Source organism: Rutidosis leptorrhynchoides, chromosome 3, assembly GCF_046630445.1.
Source record: "Rutidosis leptorrhynchoides isolate AG116_Rl617_1_P2 chromosome 3, CSIRO_AGI_Rlap_v1, whole genome shotgun sequence".
NCBI lineage: Eukaryota > Viridiplantae > Streptophyta > Magnoliopsida > Asterales > Asteraceae > Rutidosis > Rutidosis leptorrhynchoides.
Genome location: NC_092335.1, coordinates 263423886 through 263445907, shown reverse-complemented (window position 1 = coordinate 263445907; position 22022 = coordinate 263423886).

Genomic DNA, 22022 nt, shown 5'->3' with positions numbered 1-22022 from the left:
TATTCACTAGAGGGTTTGATTCACTTATTCTGCCATTGTGTGAGTTAAATCTGTTGATTTCTAAGTTCCTAGTCATGTTTCATCACCTTCTATTCTTTCCCCCTCAACTCATATTTTAAAGTATTCATCAATATGCTCCATCCAGTTCTGATTCTCGATATACTTCTAACTTTCATATCGTTCATTCTTCTTTTTTTTCATCTACCGCCAGAAGAATCTATTTACTTCTACTATACTCTTGGGTTTATAGTGTTCCTAGTTCTCCCGTGTCTTTATATTGCTATATGCATCGATATATATGGTTTATAATTTCTGGTTTGTCGTTGGGCTTTATATGTTTTCTTATATTTCAAAGTCTCTGCTTCTGTCTTCTATAATCATTATCATTCACAGTTAATGCTCTCTTTTATTTGCTGCAATTTATACCACAATTTCTATTTCGAAGTTTTGTCCTTTCGTTTCTTCTTCTTGCGATTAAGCACCGCTTGTAATGGTCCAGAATTCACAGATACGAATTTTGAAATGAACATTGTTAATGTTCTAGGAAGGAAATTGTAGTGGCACGATCTTGACTTGTCAAATTACTAAAATACCTTGGAAAAGGCCGAATCATCAAGAAATATTTTCTTGATATTTTAGAGGTTAAATAGAATACAAGAGTCGTATAACATGGCACATGCTGATGTTATGATCTGTGAATCATCACGTTCCATTTAGAAACTCAGCATGACTTACTGTAATATAATCACATTGATCAAGTGTCATTATATTATACTAATTCATGCTTCAGTTCCCAACATTACTTCAAAATATTCCTATTTTAAACTTGAATGTTTCAGAATTTAGAAACTAAAATAGTTTCTTTTATGATGTAATACAGATAGCGCGAAGAGGTAAATGATTTCAAATAAGAAAAATTAATATCTTCAGAAATATGGAGGATATTTATAATGAAAGATATGATGATATTTTAGAATTTCTAATATCAGAGGATGATGAAGAATATTGTCCGCAGGGGTTTAGAGTCAGGAGTAAGGTATTCGTTAATGACTTCAGCAGATACTGAATTATTTGGATCCTTTGAAGTCAGGTTCAGTCTTTGTAATTTTTCCACAGCCTCCTTCCTACTTTGCTCAATCCGTTTTCCAGTTCCAAGACTTCTCTTTTTTTTTTTTGCGCTTTGCCAGCACACCTATTCATTATCATCAAACTTTTACTGTTAAGGTCGTTTATAGTTTTTTTTTTTTTTTTGCTGCTTCATCAGTATTTTTCCATTTTCGGAGAACCAATTCGTAGTTCGAAGTGTTTTTCAGAATCTTCACATTCAAATTAAGTCCAGAAGATAGACGTTATATATACACATATAACTGTTGGCGCAGACATGCTGCGAGATTTCAAAATACTGATTGCTAATTCCCAATGATTCGTATGGAAATTCTCATTACAAGATGCGAATGAGTAAATGATGGGGTTTCAATGAATAATTATAATGACTTTTTGGAGAGGCTAAAGTCAAAGGGTAATGAAGTTGTTGATACATCTGTTAATAATGTGGTGGAATGTAAAAGGTTCCCTGGTAACGATGGTGTATATCTCAAGGTTATAATAAGGTTAGTCTGACTAAAAAGTCGAAGTTGACTTGCTGGAGCTGTGACAAAACTGGCTACTTTGAATAGAAGTCGCAAAGTTATTTGTGCTAATAAATGCTAGAGAATCTGACGCGAATACGTTGTTTAAACTTTTACTTTGGTTTCAAGAGTTTTTCAGGTACATAACTGTGGGTAACATGTGGTTGGATCATCATCTCGATTGCTCATCATTCGAAGTGTCTTCAGAAATTTTCGAAGGGTTTGAACACAGATTGTAATCGTTAACATACATTTGATGTTCTAACATAGTTTTGAAGTCAAAATATAGCTTGTGAAAGATGTAAGGATCTAAGAGTGATGATTTTGGTCATATCTCAAGTTGAATTTTGAGATTTCAAAATCAGAATATGTAATTAAATTTTGAATGAGTATGGTTGTTTTGATTTCTATAAAAGAATGTATATTGTTGTGAAAGTAGGGAGTATAATGGATGATTTGCTGAATCAGATTCGAAGAATGTAATATATTAATTGTGAATTTATATATCTCTCGGGTATTACCTACCCGTTAAAAAAAATTTCACAATTAATATTTTGTACAAAAGAATTTTATTACAGTCTTTATGAAAATATATATATGTATATTTTCTTCAGATGTAACATAGATTTAATGAGTTAATGTTAAATTAAACTCATTTGATTTACGGTTGAAACTAGAATTAAATAATCCCTAAAGGCTTTAAAAAGTACATAACTTTTACGCAGTATTTCTTTAATGACATTGAAATTATGAATCAATACTTCGTTATTTGTTGATGTATGATGTTCGGTTCGTGAAATTCTTGTGAATTTCGCAAAGTACGAATGATGTTATCTGAAAAGTTTCGGGTACTTCGATGATGAAAGTGTAAAATCAAATATATACTTGATTTATTATGAATTGGAATTTGTTGAATTGCGATAGAGATTGTAGTTAACGCTGGTTAAGTTGCGGCCTAAGGACGTACATTATTGCATATTTGTAATATGAGTTAACCGAGTAGTTAAGATTCACACACAATAGCTTAGCACGGAAAGATTTATTTTTATTTCAAAATATATAAAATATACATATAATTTCTTCAAAGGGAATGAGTTAATTCTTCATAACTCGTTGATACAATATACGGGTTATTGATTCGTAATGATGTCCATAGTGATTCTTGAGCTGACGGAGTTTGTGATGTTATAGGTGTTGTTGATTCTGATGTTGACTGTACTGATGATGCTAGTGACGCTGACGGTACTGTTGATGCTGTTGGTAAAACAAGTTTAGCTTGTTAATCACACACCATTTTTGTCAGGGTTTCTACTCTTCCTTCTATCATTTTGGTTCGCTTAACTGATTTATGGTTAGGGCTAGATTAGATAATCTCTAAGACTTTAGAGATTACATAATCTTCGCGGAATGTTTCTCCAATGAAGTTATGAATTAATACTTCGTCGGTTATTGTTGTTGGTATTCCTTGGTATCTACATGGCGTATGACATTGGTGCTCGTGGGATAGAGTGTAAAGTTGAGGTTTACGACGTGGTTGTGGTTGGGGTGGTAATGGTACTATTGGCGTTGATGATGGTGTTACTGGTTATGCTGCTGATGCTGCTGCTGGTGTTTGTAATCTCTGCACCATATTCTCCAAAGCCACTACCCGAGCGCGAAGCTCGTTGACTTCTTCTATTACACCGGGGTGATTGTCGGTTCGGACGAGCGGATAAATAAAATCTAAAATTTGATGTAATATATAATCGTGACGAGATACTCTGGAAATGAGCGAGAAAATGGTGTTTCGGACAGGTTCGTCGGTAAGTGCTTCAGGTTCTTCGTCAAGAGGGCAATGTGGTGGATGGAAGGGATCACCTTCTTCTTGTCTCCAATGATTGAGGAGGCTACGAACCCATCCCCAATTCATCCAGAATAGGTGATGACTGATTGGTTGATCTATTCCGGTCACACTGCTTTCGGAGCTGGAGTGGGATTCCATTTTGAAATCCGAGGAACTTGAATTAATGATGAATTCCATTTCGTACGATTGAATAAGGATTTTTTTTTTCTCGATATGAAATGATTTTCGGTTATCAGATGGTATTCTAATTACATAGAATATCCATATATATAGAACAAAAGATTTCGTAAATTACGGAGGAATTTACGGGATATATCAGGCAACGTTTACAGTAATAGATACGATAAGATATGATTTAGCAGATACGCTAAGATATGAATTTTTGTCTATACACTATTCATGCAATCAATGCAGCAAGACGTGTCTTAGACTAAAAATGATAAGCAGGTAATTTCCTGAGGATGATAAGTAGTTAATTTTTGACACAAAATGATAAGCAAAACTATTGACATGCAGACACGGTCGAAGTCCAGACTCACTAATGCATCCTATCGACTTATCTATTAGACACACTAATGCAGACCTGGTTCGCTAAGACCACCGCTCTGATACCAACTGAAAGGACCCGTTCATATACATTATAAACGATTCACAATAGTTGATTACATTGCGGTATTTGACCTCTATATGATACATTTTACAAACATTGCATTCGTTTTTAAAAGACAATCTTTCTTTACATCGAAAATTGATAGGCATGCATACCATTTCATAATATCCACTATCCAACTATAAATTGATTTAATAATAATCTTTGATGAACTCAATGACTCGAATGCAACGTTCTTCGAAATATGCTATGAAAGACTCCAAGTAATATCTTTAAAATGAGCAAATGCACAGCGGAAGATTTCTTTAACACCTGAGAATAAACATGCTTTAAAGTGTCAACCAAAAGGTTGGTGAGTTCATTAGTTTATCATAATCATTTATTTCCATCATTTTAATAGACCACAAGATTTTCATTTCTCATAAATATACGTCCCATGCATAGAGACAAAAATAATCATTCATATGGTGAACACCTGGTAACCGACATTAACAATATGCATATAAGAATATCCCCTATCATTCCGGGATCCTCCTTCGGACATGATATAAATTTCGAAGTACTAAAGCATCCGGTACTTTGGATGGGGTTTGTTAGGCCCGATAGATCTATCTTTAGGATTCGCGTCAATTAGGGTGTCTGTTCCCTAATTCTTAGATTACCAGACTTAATAAAAAGGGGCATATTCGATTTCGATAATTCAACCATAGAATGTAGTTTCACGTACTTGTGTCTATTTTGTAAATCATTTATAAAACCTGCATGTATTCTCATCCCAAAAATATAAAGGGTAAAAAGGCAAATGAAACTCACCATACTGTATTTCGTAGTAAAAATACATATAACGTCATTGAACAAGTGCAAGGTTGGTCTCGGATTCACGAACCTATATTAATTATATATATTTATATGTTGGTCAATATTTGTATAGCAATTTAGGTCAGGTCATAGTGTAATCCTATCCTATAGCTCGAGTCTAACTCTACAGTATAGTAACATGTTATATTACTCATGCTCAATTAAGATTCTAGTAAAAGGTGACGTGTGAAACAACGTAACACAAATGGTTTCATAATCATAAAATAGTATTTTAGGTTTTTTTTTTTTTTTTTTTTTTTTTTTTTTTTAGAGAAAATCAACACAAAAAGTTAACTGAAAAGTTAAGAGGAAAAGTCAAAGTTCAAAGTCAAAAGTCAAAGGTTAAAGTCAAAAGTCAAAGGTCAAAGTAAAAATGAGGTCGCATGCAAATATATAATAACTTATACAAAAATGATTTTCGGTCAAACATGACTAAACGGGCCACTTCAGCTATTTTTAGAAAAATTATCGGAACTCCGATTGATAAACGGCCAAAGATAAAAGTTACACATTACCAAAAAAATTAAACATAAATATTACAGAAGTAAACTAAACCTAGACAACTCGTAGTTGCCAACGCGTTTTCGGCGTTTCAAAGTTAATTTTTCAGCTTTAATAAATTTACAAAAGTGACCGAGTAGCCTGCTTTGGAGATTTTTAGAAAATTCCTCAAAACTCGTATTGACAAACGGTCAAAGCCTGCAAATTCTCGTTACCACAAATATATAACATGATTTTTGGCAAGAGTAAACACATATCAGGCCGACCATGACAACTGATACAAAACTGACATTTTTAAATAAAAAAGTTTCAGCTCTTTTTAGAATTTTAAAATGTGACCAAACTGTCAACTTTGATGATTTTTAGAAAAATCGTCGAGACTCGAATTGACAAACGGCTAGAGTTGTTTATTAGACCTTACAGCAAAGAATTCAGTGGTATTTTTTTTTATATATGAAACAACGCAGATCCGCGAGAATTTCAGTTCCCGTTTCGACATTTCATCAAAATTTGCAAAACTTCTTTTGTCCATAACTTGACAACCGTTCAACGAAACGAGACGTGCTTTATATGAAAATTCATCTACTCGACGAGTAGAACCCAAATAATCACTTTTTATAACCCAAAAAATTAGTTCACTAATTATCATCAGCAATTTTAATTACGAAATTAATTATGCAATTTGTTTATTTCATAACTTTCTAACCATTACTTGGATTCAAGTGATTCTTAAACCAAAATTCAACTATTTTTCGCTAGCTTTCCAATGACATGCATATCTTATACCTTATCTCAATCGTATATGTAACTAATTCAGGAATCAACATAACCTATCTAATGGCAATATCAAAAGTACAAGCATGCATAATCCTATATACTCGAGCACTAGTCAGGGATACACTATTAGTATGTAAAAATTAAATTATGAGTACTCACATATCAATATTGAGATTCAATATTGCAGGAAAGGTACGTAAATGCAACGGAGATGATAAACACTATATTGACCTCACGAGCATACCCATAAACCATACTCAATCACCTCCATAGCTATAACCCATAATTTCCTTAATCTTATCCCACTCGAAAAAAATAACTTCGAAATCACTCGGACAGCACTCCGTCGTAATATTTTATGTATACTAATAATATCTTGAGATAATACGGAGTAAATATATATATGTAAATCGATTGAGAGAGTTTAGAGAAAACTATTTTCAAGTTTCTATGAAATAATGAAACCTATTGAATTCTATTTATAATAGATTTTTGAATTATTAAAGTGAATTATTAAAGTATGAATTATTAAAGTGAATTATTAAAGTATGAATTATTAAAGTGAATTATTAAAGTATGAATTATTAAAGTGAATTATTAAAGTATGAATTATTAAAGTGAATTATTAGAGTATGAATTATTAAAGTTAAAGTAAAGTAAAAATAAAGTAAATGTAAAGTTTAAGTATAGTAAAAGTATAAAACTATGTACGTATAATACGCGTATAAATATATATAATATTAATTTAAATCGTTATATATATTTAATAAAATAAAATATAAATATCGTTATCTTTATCATACTAGTTAAGTAATGAGTTGTCAAAAGTGGTTCTAGATATTTATAAAAGTTATATACGTTTTAATAATAAAGTTCTTTTTATACTGAAAACGTTTTTGTACGTTTGAAACTAAATAGATCAATCGAGTCTTTATGAGATTCAATCTTCCACTATCCTTTGTCTAGTTCTCAATGATTGACAATTTGTTCATATTTATAAATCACTTTACCATTTTCCGAATATTGTTAAAATGAAAAGATTTCTCAAATCAACGTGGGCCTTTCAACAGAGACTTGTAATCATAATTCAATATATCTGATAATTCAATCATTTGATCTTATCTTCTAATTCCATTGATAAACATTTTGAAACAGATACAATCATATAAAGTATTTAATCTAATATTTTGTTTACGTTTCAAGTTATAATATATATACACATATACATATATAATCATATTCGTTTAATGGTTCGTGAATCGTTGGAACTTGGTCGAGGTTGAATGAATGTATGAACATAGTTTAAAATTCTTGAAATTTAACTTAACAAATATTGCTTATCGTGTCGGAAACATATAAAGATTAAAGTTTAAATTTGGTTGGAAATTTCCGGGTTGTCACAGTGTATACGTATCTCAGTATTGATCACAACTCAAACTATATATATTTTGGAATCAACCTCAACCCTGTATAGCTAACTCCAACATTCACATATAGAGTGTCTATGGTTGTTCCGAAATATATATAGATGTGTCGACATGATAGGTCGAAACATTGTATACGTGTCTATGGTATCTCAAGATTACATAATATACAATACAAGTTGATTAAGTTATGGTTGGAATAGATTTGTTACCAATTTTCACGTAGCTAAAATGAGAAAAATTATCCAATCTTGTTTTACCCATAACTTCTTCATTTTAAATCCGTTTTGAGTGAATCAAATTGCTATGGTTTCATATTGAACTCTATTTTATGAATCTAAACAGAAAAAGTATAGGTTTATAGTCGGAAAAATAAGTTACAAGTCGTTTTTGTAAAGGTAGTCATTTCAGTCGAAAGAACGACGTCTAGATGACCATTTTAGAAAACATACTTCCACTTTGAGTTTAACCATAATTTTTGGATATAGTTTCATGTTCATAATAAAAATCATTTTCTCAGAATAACAACTTTTAAATCAAAGTTTATCATAGTTTTTAATTAACTAACCCAAAACAGCCCGCGGTGTTACTACGACGGCGTAAATCCGGTTTTACGGTGTTTTTCGTGTTTCCAGGTTTTAAATCATTAAGTTAGCATATCATATAGATATAGAACATGTGTTTAGTTGATTTTAAAAGTCAAGTTAGAAGGATTAACTTTTGTTTGCGAACAAGTTTAGAATTAACTAAACTATGTTCTAGTGATTACAAGTTTAAACCTTCGAATAAGATAGCTTTATATGTATGAATCGAATGATGTTATGAACATCATTACTACCTTAATTTCCTTGGATAAACCTACTGGAAAAGAGAAAAATGGATCTAACTTCAATGGATCCTTGGATGGCTCGAAGTTCTTGAAGCAGAATCATGACACGAAAACAAGTTCAAGTAAGATCATCACTTGAAATAAGATTGTTATAGTTATAGAAATTGAACCAAAGTTTGAATATGATTATTACCTTGTATTAGAATGATAACCTACTGTAAGAAACAAAGATTTCTTGAGGTTGGATGATCACCTTACAAGATTGGAAGTGAGCTAGCAAACTTGAAAGTATTCTTGATTTTATGAAACTAGAACTTTTGGAATTTATGAAGAACACTTAGAACTTGAAGATAGAACTTGAGAGAGATCAATTAGATGAAGAAAATTGAAGAATGAAAGTGTTTGTAGGTGTTTTTGGTCGTTGGTGTATGGATTAGATATAAAGGATATGTAATTTTGTTTTCATGTAAATAAGTCATGAATGATTACTCATATTTTTGTAATTTTATGAGATATTTCATGCTAGTTGCCAAATGATGGTTCCCACATGTGTTAGGTGACTCACATGGGCTGCTAAGAGCTGATCATTGGAGTGTATATACCAATAGTACATACATCTAAAAGCTGTGTATTGTACGAGTACGAATACGGGTGCATACGAGTAGAATTGTTGATGAAACTGAACGAGGATGTAATTGTAAGCATTTTTGTTAAGTAGAAGTATTTTGATAAGTGTATTGAAGTCTTTCAAAAGTGTATAAATACATATTAAAACACTACATGTATATACATTTTAACTGAGTCGTTAAGTCATCGTTAGTCGTTACATGTAAGTGTTGTTTTGAAACCTTTAGGTTAACGATCTTGTTAAATGTTGTTAACCCAATGTTTATAATATCAAATGAGATTTTAAATTATTATATTATCATGATATTATCATGTATGAATATCTCTTAATATGATATATATACATTAAATGTATTTACAACGATAATCGTTACATATATGTCTCGTTTAAAAATCATTAAGTTAGTAGTCTTGTTTTTACATATGTAGTTCATTGTTAATATACTTTATGATATGTTTTCTTATCATAGTATCATGTTAACTATATATATATATCCATATATATGTCATCATATAGTTTTTACAAGTTTTAACGTTCGTGAATCACCGATCAACTTGGGTGGTCAATTGTCTATATGAAACATATTTCAATTAATCAAGTCTTAACAAGTTTGATTGCTTAACATGTTGGAAACATTTAATCATGTAAATATCAATCTCAATTAATATATATAAACATGGAAAAGTTCGGGTCACTACACTATTGACTACTCTTAATATTCTGTATGATTAAATTGTTTCATTTGACTATTTTAAAGGAAATGGCACCGACTACTCGACACACCTTGAATATGAGTGAAGAGGAATTTCGTGCCTTTCTTGCTTCAAACATAGCTGCAGTACAGGCCGCGCTACATACCAACAATAACTCTGAATCTAGCAATGCAGCTAATGGCGCAAGAAATCGTGTAGGATGCTCCTACAAAGAATTCACTGCCTGCATACCTTTGGAATTTGATGGAACCTAAGGACCAATTGGATTGAAACGGTGGACCGAGAAAGTCGAATCGGTGTTTGCCATAAGTAAGTGTACTGAAGGAGACAAAGTGAAGTACGCTAAGCATACCTTCACAGGTATTGTGTTAACATGGTGAAATACCTATCTAGAGCAAGTAGGACAAGATGCTGCTTACGCGCTACCGTGGTCAGCATTCAAGCACTTGATGAACGAGAAGTACCGTCCCAGAACCGAGGTCAATAAGCTCAAGTCAGAACTTAGAGGGTTACGAACACAGGGATTCGATATTACTTCGTACAAAAGACGATTCACAGAATTGTGCCTATTGTGTCCGAGAGCATTCGAAGATGAGGAAGAGAAGATCGACGCATTTGTGAAAGGGTTACCGGAGAGAATCCAAGAAGATATAAGTTCACACGAGCCTGCCTCCATACAAAAGGCATGTAGAATGGCTCACAAACTAGTGAACCAGATTGAGGGAAGAATTAAAGAACAGGCGGCCGAAGAGGCCAATGTGAAGTTAGTCAAAAGAAAGTGGGAGGAAAACGGTGATAAGAGTCACCAAAACAACAACAACTATCCCAACAATCGCAACATCAATCGCAACTACGACAAACGGCACAACAACAACAACAACAACTACAACAATCATCCCAACAACAATAACAACCACAACAACAACAATCAGAAGCAGCTATGCCAAAGGTGTGAAAAGTATCACTCGGGGTTTTGCACCAAATTTTGCAACAAATGTAAAAGAAATGGTCATAGCGCGATGAACTGTGAGGTCTACGGACCAGGGGTTAACAGAACGACAGGAACAAATGGTGTCGTAACGAGTAATGGCGGAGAAAGTAGTGTCGGAGCAAGTTATGCCAATGTAGTTTGTTATAAATGTGGAAAATCGGGCCACATTATTAGAAATTGCCCGAACCAGGAGAACACGAATGGACAAGGCCGCGGAAGAGTTTTCAATATTAATGAGGCAGAGGCACAGGAAGACCCGGAGCTTGTTACCGGTACGTTTCTTATTGACAATAAATCTGCTTACGTTTTATTTGATTCGGGTGCGGATAGAAGCTATATGAGTAGAGATTTTTGTGCTAAATTAAGTTGTCCATTGATGCCATTGGAGAGTAAATTTTTACTCGAATTAGCAAACAGTAAATTAATTTCAGCAGATTATATATGCCGAAATCGAGAAATTAAACTGGGTAGCGAAATATTTAAGATTGATTTGATACCAGTAGAGTTAGGGAGTTTTGATGTAATAGTTGGCATGGACTGGCTGAAGGATATGAAAGCAGAGATCGTATGTTACAAAAATGCAATTCGCATTGTACGAGAAGAAGGAGAACCCTTAATGGTGTACGGAGAAAAGGGCAATACGAAGCTACATCTTATTAGTAATTTGAAGGCAAAAAAACTAATGAGAAAAGGTTGCTATGCTGTTCTAGCACACGTCGAGAAAGTACAAACTGAAGAAAAGAGCATCAGTGATGTTCCCATCACAAAAGAATTTCCCGATGTATTTTCGAAAGAATTACCGGGATTACCCCCACATCGATCCGTTGAATTTCAAATAGACCTTGTACCAGGAGCTGCACCAATAGCTCGTGCTCCATACAGACTCGCACCCAGCGAAATGAAAGAATTACAAAGTCAGTTACAGGAACTTTTAGAGCGTGGTTTCATTCGACCAAGTACATCACCATGGGGAGATCCTGTTCTGTTTGTGAAGAAGAAAGATGGTACATTCAGGTTGTGTATCGACTACCGAGAGTTGAACAAACTTACCATCAAGAACCGCTACCCACTACCGAGAATCGACGACTTATTTTATCAACTACAAGGCTCGTCTGTTTATTCGAAGATCGATTTACGTTCTGGATATCATCAAATGCGAGTAAAGGAGGATGATATTTCAAAAACTGCTTTTAGGACGCGTTATGGTCATTACGAGTTTATGGTTATGCAATTTGGATTGACTAACGCACCAACTGTGTTCATGGACCTTATGAACCGAGTGTGTGAGCCACATCTTGACAAGTTTGTCATTGTTTTCATCGATAACATACTTATTTACTCAAAGAATGATCAAGAGCACGAAAAACATTTGAGAAAAGTGCTAGAAATATTGTGGAAAGAAAAACTGTACGCTAAGTTTTCAAAGTGTGCATTTTGGTTGGAAGAAGTTCAATTCCTCGGTCACATAGTGAACAAAGAAGGTATCCAGGTGGACCCGGCAAAGATCAAAACTGTTGAAAAGTTGGAAACCCCAAAAACTCCGAAACACATACGCCAGTTTTTAGGACTAGCTGGTTACTACAGAAGGTTCATCCAAGACTTTTCTAGAATAGCAAAACCCTTAACTGCATTAACGCATAAAGGGAAGAAATTTGAATGGAAAGATGAGCAAGAGAAAGCGTTTCAATTGTTAAAGAAAAAGTTAACTACGGCACCTATATTGTCATTACCTGAAGGGAATGATGATTTTGTGATATATTGTGACGCCTCAAAGCAAGGTCTCGGTTGTGTATTAATGCAACGAACGAAAGTAATTGCTTATGCGTCTAGACAATTGAAGATTCACGAACAGAATTATACGACACATGATTTGGAATTAGGCGCGGTTGTTTTTGCATTAAATACTTGGAGGCACTACTTATATGGGGTCAAAAGTATTATATATACCGACCACAAAAGTCTTCAACACATATTTAATCAGAAACAACTGAATATGAGGCAACGTAGGTGGATTGAATTGTTGAATGATTACGACTTTGAGATTCGTTACCACCCAGGGAAGGCAAATGTGGTAGCCGACGCCTTGAGCAGAAAGGACAGTGAACCAATTCGAGTAAAAGCTATGAATATAATAATTCACACTAACCTTACTACTCAAATAAAGGAGGCGCAACAAGGAGTTTTAAAAGAGAGAAATTTAAAGGATGAAATACCCAAAGGATCGGAGAAGCATCTTAATATTTGGGAAGATGGAACCCGGTATAGGGCTGAAAGAATTTGGGTACCAAAATTTGGAGATATGAGAGAAATGGTACTTAGAGAAGCTCATAAAACTAGATACTCAATACATCTTGGAACGGGAAGATGTACAAGGATCTCAAGAAACATTTTTGGTGGCCAAGTATGAAAGCCGATGTTGCTAAATACGTAGGGGAATGTTTGACGTGTTCTAAGGTCAAAGCGGAGCATCAGAAACCATCAGGTCTACTTCAACAACCCGAAATCCCGGAATGGAAATGGGAAAACATTACCATGGATTTCATCACTAAATTGCCAAGGACTGCAAGTGGTTTTGATACTATTTGGGTAATAGTTGATCGTCTCACCAAATTAGCACACTTCCTGACAATAAGAGAAGATGACAAGATGGAGAAGTTAGCACGACTGTATTTGAAGGAAGTCGTCTCCAGACATGGAATACCAATCTCTATTATCTCTGATAGGGATGGCAGATTTATTTCAAGATTCTGGAAGACATTACAGCAAGCATTAGGAACTCGTCTAGACATGAGTACTGTCTATCATCCACAAACTGATGGGCAGAGCGAAAGGATGATACAAATGCTTGAAGACATGCTACGAGCATGTGTTATTGATTTCGGAAACAGTTGGGATCAACACCTAATATTAGCAAAATTGTTCTACAACAATAGTTATCATTCTAGTATTGAGATGGCGCCGTTTGAGGCACTTTATGGTAGAAAGTACAGGTCTCCGATTTGTTGGAATGAAGTGGGGGATAGACAGATTACGGGTCCGGAGATAATACAAGAAACTACCGAGAAAATCATCCAAATTCAACAACGATTGAAAACCGTCCAGAGTCGACAAAAGAGCTACGCGGACAGTAAAAGAAAAGATATAGAGTTTGAAATTGGAGAAATGGTCATGCTTAAGGTTTCACCTAGGAAAGGCGTTGTTCGATTTGGTAAACAGGGGAAACTAAATCCAAGGTACATTGGACCATTCAAGATTATAGATCGTGTCGGACTAGTAGCTTACCAACTGGAGCTACCTCAACAACTCGCGGCTATACATAACACTTTCCACATCTCAAATTTGAAGAAATGTTTTGCTAAAGAAGATCTCACTATTCCGTTGGATGAAATCCAAATCAATGAAAAACTTCAATTCATTGAAGAACCCGTCGAAATAATGGATCGTGAGGTTAAGAGACATAAGCAAAACAAGATACCGATTGTTAAGATTCGATGGAATGCTTGTAGAGGACCCGAGTTCACCTGGGAGCGTGAAGATTAGATGAAGAAGAAATACCCGCATCTATTTCCAGAAGATTCGTCAACAGCTTAAAATTTCGGGACGAAATTTATTTAACGGGTATGTACTGTAGTGACCCGAACTTTTCCATGTTTATATATATTAATTAAGATTGATAATTACATGACTAAATGTTTCCAATGTGTTAAGCAATCAAACTTGTTAAGACTTGATTAAATGAAATAAGTTTCATATAGACAATTGATCACCCATGTTGACCGGCGATTCACTAACGTTACAAAATTGTAAAAACTACATGTTGTGGTATATATATAGACATATATATATATATATATATATATGGTTGACATAAGATTATGATGAGTAATTATCGCCCTAAGTATATTAACAATGTATGATATACATAAGAAATGAGATTACTAAGTTAAGAAACTCGAAATGATATATATAACGATTATCGTTATAATAACGTCTACTAAATACATATGTATCATATTAAGATATTGATATACTATATTAAACATGATAAAATGATATTTAAATATATCATTAAGTGTGTTAACAATGAAGTACATATGTAAAAACAAGACTACTAACCCAAGAATTACGAAACGAGACTTATATGTAACGATTATCGTTGTAACGATATTTTAATGTATATATCATATTAAGAGATATTCGTACATCATAATATCATGATAATATAATAATTTAACATCTCATTTGATATAATAAACATTGGGTTAACAACATTAATTGAGATCGTTAACTTAAAGGTTTCAAAACAACACTTACATGTAACGACTAACGAAGACTTAACGACTCCATTAGAATGTATATACATGTTGCGTTTTGATATGTATTCTTACACTTTTGAAAGACTTCAAGACACATATCAAAATACTTCTACTTAACAAAAATGCTTACAATTACATCCTCGTTCAGTTTCATCAACAATTCTACTCGTATGCACCCGTATTCGTACTCGTACAATACACAGCTTTTAGATGTATGTACTATTGGTATATACACTCCAATGATCAGCTCTTAGCAGCCCATGTGAGTCACCTAACACATGTGGGAACCATCATTTGGCAACTAGCATGAAATATCTCATAAAATTACAAAAATATGAGTAATCATTCATGACTTATTTACATGAAAATAAAATTACACATCCTTTATATCTAATCCATATACCAACGACCAAAAACACCTACAAACACTTTCATTCTTCAATTTTCTCCTTCTAAGTGATCTCTCTCAAGTTCTATCTTCAAGTTCTAAGTGTTCTTCATAAATTCCATAAGTATAGTTTCATAAAAATCAAGAATACTTCCAAGTTTGCAAGTCTACTTCCAAGCTTTCTAATCCATTCCAAGTAATCATCTAAGATTAAGGAACCTTTGTTATTTACAGTAGGTTATCTTTCTAATTCAGGTTAATATTCATATTCAAACTTTGATTCAATTTCTACAACTATAACAATCTTATTTCGAGTGAAAATCTTACTTGAACTGTTTTCGTGTCATGATTCTGTTTCAAGAACTTTCAAGCCATCCAAGGATTCTTTGAAGCTAGATCCATTTTTCTCATTTCCAGTGGTTTTATCCAAAAAACTTGAGGTAGTAATGATGTTCATAACATCATTCGATTCATACATATAAAGCTATCTTATTCGAAGGTTTAAACTTGTAATCACTAGAACATAGTTTAGTTAATTCTAAACTTGTTCGCAAACAATAGTTAATCCTTCTAACTTGACTTTTAAAATCAACTAAACACATGTTCTATATCTATATGATATGCTAACTTAATAATTTAAAACCTGGAAACACGATGAACACCATAAAATCAGATATACTGTGAAACCGGGGGCTGTTTTGGTTTGGATAATTAAAAACTATGATAAACTTTGATTTAAAAGTTGTTCTTCTGGAAAAATGATTTTTCTTATGAACATGAAACTATATCCAAAAATCATGGTTAAACTCAAAGTGGAAGTATGTTTTCCAAAATGGTCATCTAGACGTCGTTCTTTCGACTGAAATGATTACCTTTACAAAAACGACTTGTAACCTGTAATTTTGGCTATAAACTTATACTTTTTCTGTATATATTCATAAAGTTAAGTTCAATATGAAACCATAGCAATTTGATTCACTCAAAACGGATTTAAAATGAAGAAGTTATGGGTAAAACAAGATTGGTTATTTTTGCTTGTTGTAGCTACGTGAAAATTGGTAACAAATCTATATTAATCATATCCTAGCTAACTTATATTGTATTATACATGTATTCTAATATATTATGTAATCTTGGGATACCATAGACACGTATGCAAATGTTTTTACATATCATATCGACCCATCTATATATATATTATTTGGAACAACCATAGACACTCTATATGCAGTAATGTTGGAGTTAGCTATACAGGGTTGAGGTTGATTCCAAAAATATATATAGTTTGAGTTGTGATCTAGCCTGAGACGTGTATACACTGAGTCGTGGATTGATTCAAGATAATATATATCGATTTATTTCTGTACATCTAATTATGGACAACTAGTTGTAGGTTACTAACAAGGACATCCGACTTAATAAACTTGAAACAGTAAAACGTATTAAAAATGTTGTAAATATATTTTGAACATACTTTGATATATATGTACATATTTGTTATAGGTTCGTGAATCGACCAGTGGTCAAGTCTTACTTCCCAACGAAGTAAAAATCTGTGAAAGTGAGTTATAGTCCCACTTTTAAAATCTAATATTTTTGGGATGAGAATACATGCAGGTTTTATAAATGATTTACAAAATAGACACAAGTACGTGAAACTACATTCTATGGTTGAATTATCAAAATCGAATATGCCCCTTTTTATTAAGTCTAGTAATCTAAGAATTAGGGAACAGACACCCTAATTGACGCGAATCCTAAAGATAGATCTATTGGGCCTAACAAACCCCATCCAAAGTACCGGATGCTTTAGTACTTCGAAATTTATATCATATCCGAAGGGTGTCCCGGAATGATGGGGATATTCTTATATATGCATCTTGTTAATGTCGGTTACCAGGTGTTCACCATATGAATGATTTTTATCTCTATGTATGGGATGTATATTGAAATATGAAATCTTGTGGTCTATTATTATGATTTGAAAATATATAGGTTAAACCTATAACTCACCAACATTTTTGTTGACGTTTTAAGCATGTTTATTCTCAGGTGATTATTAAGAGCTTCCGCTGTTGCATACTAAAATAAGGACAAGATTTGGAGTCCATGCTTGTATGATATTATGTAAAAACTGCATTCAAGAAACTTATTTTTGAGGTAATATATTCTTATTGTAAACTATTATGTAATGGTCGTGTGTAAACGGTATATTTTAGATTATCATTATTTGATAATCTACGTAATGCTTTTAAACCTTTATCGATAAAATAAAGGTTATGGTTGTTTTAAAAATGAATGCAGGCTTTGAAAAACGTCTCATATAGAGGTTAAAACCTCACGATGAAATCAATTAATATGGAACGTTTATAATCAATATGAATGGGACATTTCAATTAGCAGTGTTTTTACTATTAACAAGATTAGCAGTTTTAGCATTGAAAGCAGAAGACTGTATTTTATTAACATATGAGTTAGAAGAAGTATGCATTCTGTGAGACTCATCCCTAGAAATAATAGAAAATGCAGTTTTAACAGAAGGAACAAGATCAGAGGTAAGAATTTGTCTTCTAATAGGCACATAAACATCATCAAGACCCATTAAAAACTGCATAAGCTTTAGAAATTGATTATGTTCTTGAAAAGATTTATTAGTAGACACAATATCATCAATTTTAATCATATCATCAAATTGTCTCCACATAGCATTCAACTTATGATAATAATCAGATAATGGTTGACCAGATTGACTACATGAATTAATTTTTTGATATAGATTAAATGTAACAGGAGAATCTACTTTGTCATAGGTTTCTTTTAATTCATTCCAAACAGAGTCAGCAGTTTTACAGAAAATTTGACCATTATACACATCCTCATATAATGACATTAAGATCCAAGTTAAAACAACATAGTTACATCTATCCCATTGACCTAATAACACCTCATCATCCTCATATTCATATCTAACACATGTACCATCAATGAAACCTAGTCTATTTTTAGTTTGTAATGCAAGTTTCATAGTACAAGATCAAACATTATAATTTTCAGTTCCTTTTAACTTTTGTGTGATTAAAGATGCACCAGATGTGTCACTAGGATGCAGATACAAAGGATCATAAAATTCAAGCTTACTAATCTTAGTAATACCAGCAGAATTAACAGAACTATCATCAGACATGGTTGCAGTAGATAACAAATAAAGATGGACACACAAATATAATTAGATCTACACAAACAGTAATCAAATAATCATGCAATGATTCAAATACACAGATTAAACAATTAGAACAGTAAACTTAAACAAATAGCACACAATAACCGCAACAAATCCACAGTTCAGACACCTGTAAGGAAACAAAAACAAACCCCAATCGACTGGTTACTAACCAGGTATGGTGTATCCTAGGGGATACACGCATAAAAACATCATTTTTATACAGAAAAGTGGATCAAGTGACACAAAACATGATGAAATTTGACAGCTTTAATTATATGCTGTCCAGCGTTCAGTATTCGCCGCCCAGCGTACATCAGGCAGCTTCTATGCTTAAGCCCTTTAATTCAGTGCATGAACGGCACACAGCCACGTCAGCACACGCCACCGACATTCTGAATACTTCACATAACAGAACCATTCAGTGATTGACACGTGTATCCCGTGAATTTCGGACATTCTACGCCTATAAATAAACCCCTTGGGTCACCACATTTCACATCGTTCTGATCTGAACTTCAGTCAGAGAGAAATACACTTTCTCTCTCACACAGTTCTTTCTCACTTTAAACATACACTAGCCGCTTAGCAGCAATACGCTATATGGATCAATTTCAGATTGATCCTCAGATTGATTGAGGCCACCCCACGGATCATCCATCCATGTTCCGGGTCTGCAGAGATAATTTCTTGAGGGCAAACAACAATCAACATTATACGCCATACGCTGAGCAGCTATTGTCTTGTACTGGTACATTACAGCCGGTATACAAAAAAATTTACCAACAAATGGTGCCACCCGTTTTAAAGGATCACTCAACTCTCAAGAGCACCAAAAGGCGTAATCGTCAAATAACACCTATTGAAGCAAACATGATACATTCATGGCAAGCAGAACAATGGAGAAAGGCAGAAGTATTAGAAGATTGGAAGCAGGAATTGATTGCTTTTCCTTCCATGTTTAATACTAATCCATCTGATGCTCCTGTAGTCATTGAAGCTCGAATAGAAAACTGTGTTATTGGTGGAATATATACTGATACAGGAGCAGGAGCAGATATCATGTATGAGCATTGTTTTGTGTAATTACTAGAAAGAGTTAAGGAGCAGTTGAAAGACACATTTGTTCCTTTAGCAAGTTTTGCTAATCATCCATCATGGTCAGAAGGAAGCATAATGTTGGAAGTAGTTTTGGGAAAAACACCATTCAAACGAATAGCTAATATCGAGTTTTTAGTTGTTAAAGCAAACTCACAATATAATGTCATTCTAGGTAGATCAGCTATGATGACATTTGGAGCTATAACATCAACGGTCCATGGCATGATGAAATTTCCTACACCAGCTGGTATTGCCACGCTATACGCTGAATGGAGAAGAACAATAGAATGTGTGCAAATAAACAGAACAGTTGTTGATCCAATTGTTCATGAAGATGGTTCAGTGTCACCAAATCCAAAATTTCCAGATCAGATAATTACCAATGGAAACACAATAGCAAAAGAAACAAAAGAAAAGCTTTACAAAATCTTAGCAACGAATTTGGATGTTTTTGCATGGCAAGATTCTGATATGACTGGAGTACCACGTCATGTAGCTGAACATAAGCTTGGTGTAAATCCTAATATCCCACCAGTGTGTCAAAAGAAAAGAGGCATGGCTCTAGATCGAACAAAATTTCTCAGAGAAGAAGTTAAAAATTGGTGGATGCTGGAATATTGAGGGAAGTAAAATAGCAGACATGAGTAGCAAACCCGGTTATGGTAAGAAAGCTAGATAATTCATGGAGGATGTGCGTAGACTTCACAGATCTAAATAAAGCATGTCCAAAGGACAATTATCCTTTACCAGAAATCGATTGGAAACTGGAGTCTGTAAGAGGGTATCAATTTAAATCCTTTTTGGATGCATTCAAGGGATACCATCAAATCCCCATGGCAATTCGAGATCAAGATAAAATAGCATTCCACACACCAGATGGAATTTTTTGCTACATCATGATGCCTTTTGGATTAAAGAATGCAGGAGCAACTTATCACCGTGTGATTGATAAAGCATTTAAGAGTCAAATAGGCAGGAATGCAGAGGCCTATGTTGATGATATTGTTGTCAAGTGTAATGCCCCGTACAAAATTAACGTGTACGGATCATCAACAACAGGATCATTACAAGGTCAAACACTATATGCTTTTTTAAATAAGTTTGCATTCATTAAAAGAGGTAACGTCTTTATCGACGTCAAATGTTTTACAAATGATAGTATTCTTCTACGAATAGAAAGCAATTAACATAAGTACGAGACCCGAGGGTCATTACAAATTCATTGTTCAAAAGTAACATAGTTCGTGAATGCAAGGTAAATGTTTCATGCAGAGACATCTCTAACAAAACCAGCGGGAGTCTACACAGCAAGACTACTACAGCGGAAGCATCAAACCTCTAAGCACCTGAGAAAACATGCTTAAAAACATCAACATGAATGTTGGCGAGCTATAGTTTAAATTATAACAGTAATGTAATGTAGGCCATGAGATTTCGTATTTCAAAACAGTATGAAAAGTATATGCTTAACCATGGGCACTTGGTAACTAACTTAACGTAATATCACCCCCTAAAAGTACACTTGGAGAGTGCGTTTATGAAGTATTAAACACCCATTAAATGCTAGCGCGACTAGCCTGGGGATGTCAAACCCTATGGATCCATATCTAAGATTCTCGTTCACCGGTTCAAAGACCAATGACTAAATGTTACTGAGCTAAGGGGAAAGTTTATGCCGTTGTATAACCCACACATATATAAAGTTTAAGTACTCGTGCCTAGTAAGTAAAACGTAAAAAGCGCATGCATTCTCAGTCCCAAAAATAGTTTAAGTAAAAAGGGATGCTATAACTCACAGTGATTAAGCAGTAAAAGTCGATACGAGATACGTAAGCAAGTAAGCAGTAATTTGTTTCTAAAGGTTTAAAAGTACGTAAGTTAAGTCTTAGGTATCATCATCATCATTCATCATCGTAAAAGCTAAGTAAGTTCAACAAATGTAGAGATCGAAACAATAGGCTGACTTTGATCAGCTGCTATGACCTCTACGAAAATCGAAAAGACGTGTAGTCTATGGCTATGGCTCCGTATGTGAGTCCTCTAGTTTTTGACCAATTTTCAGAACCAAACTCTTCTTCGTTTGACCGTGGCAACGGTTTAAGTGTCAGTAGGTCAGAAATTTCAGCACAACGTTACAAAGGTGTAGTGATTTTAAAAAGGCTAAAAATCCTAAACCGTTACTCGGATTGAGATGA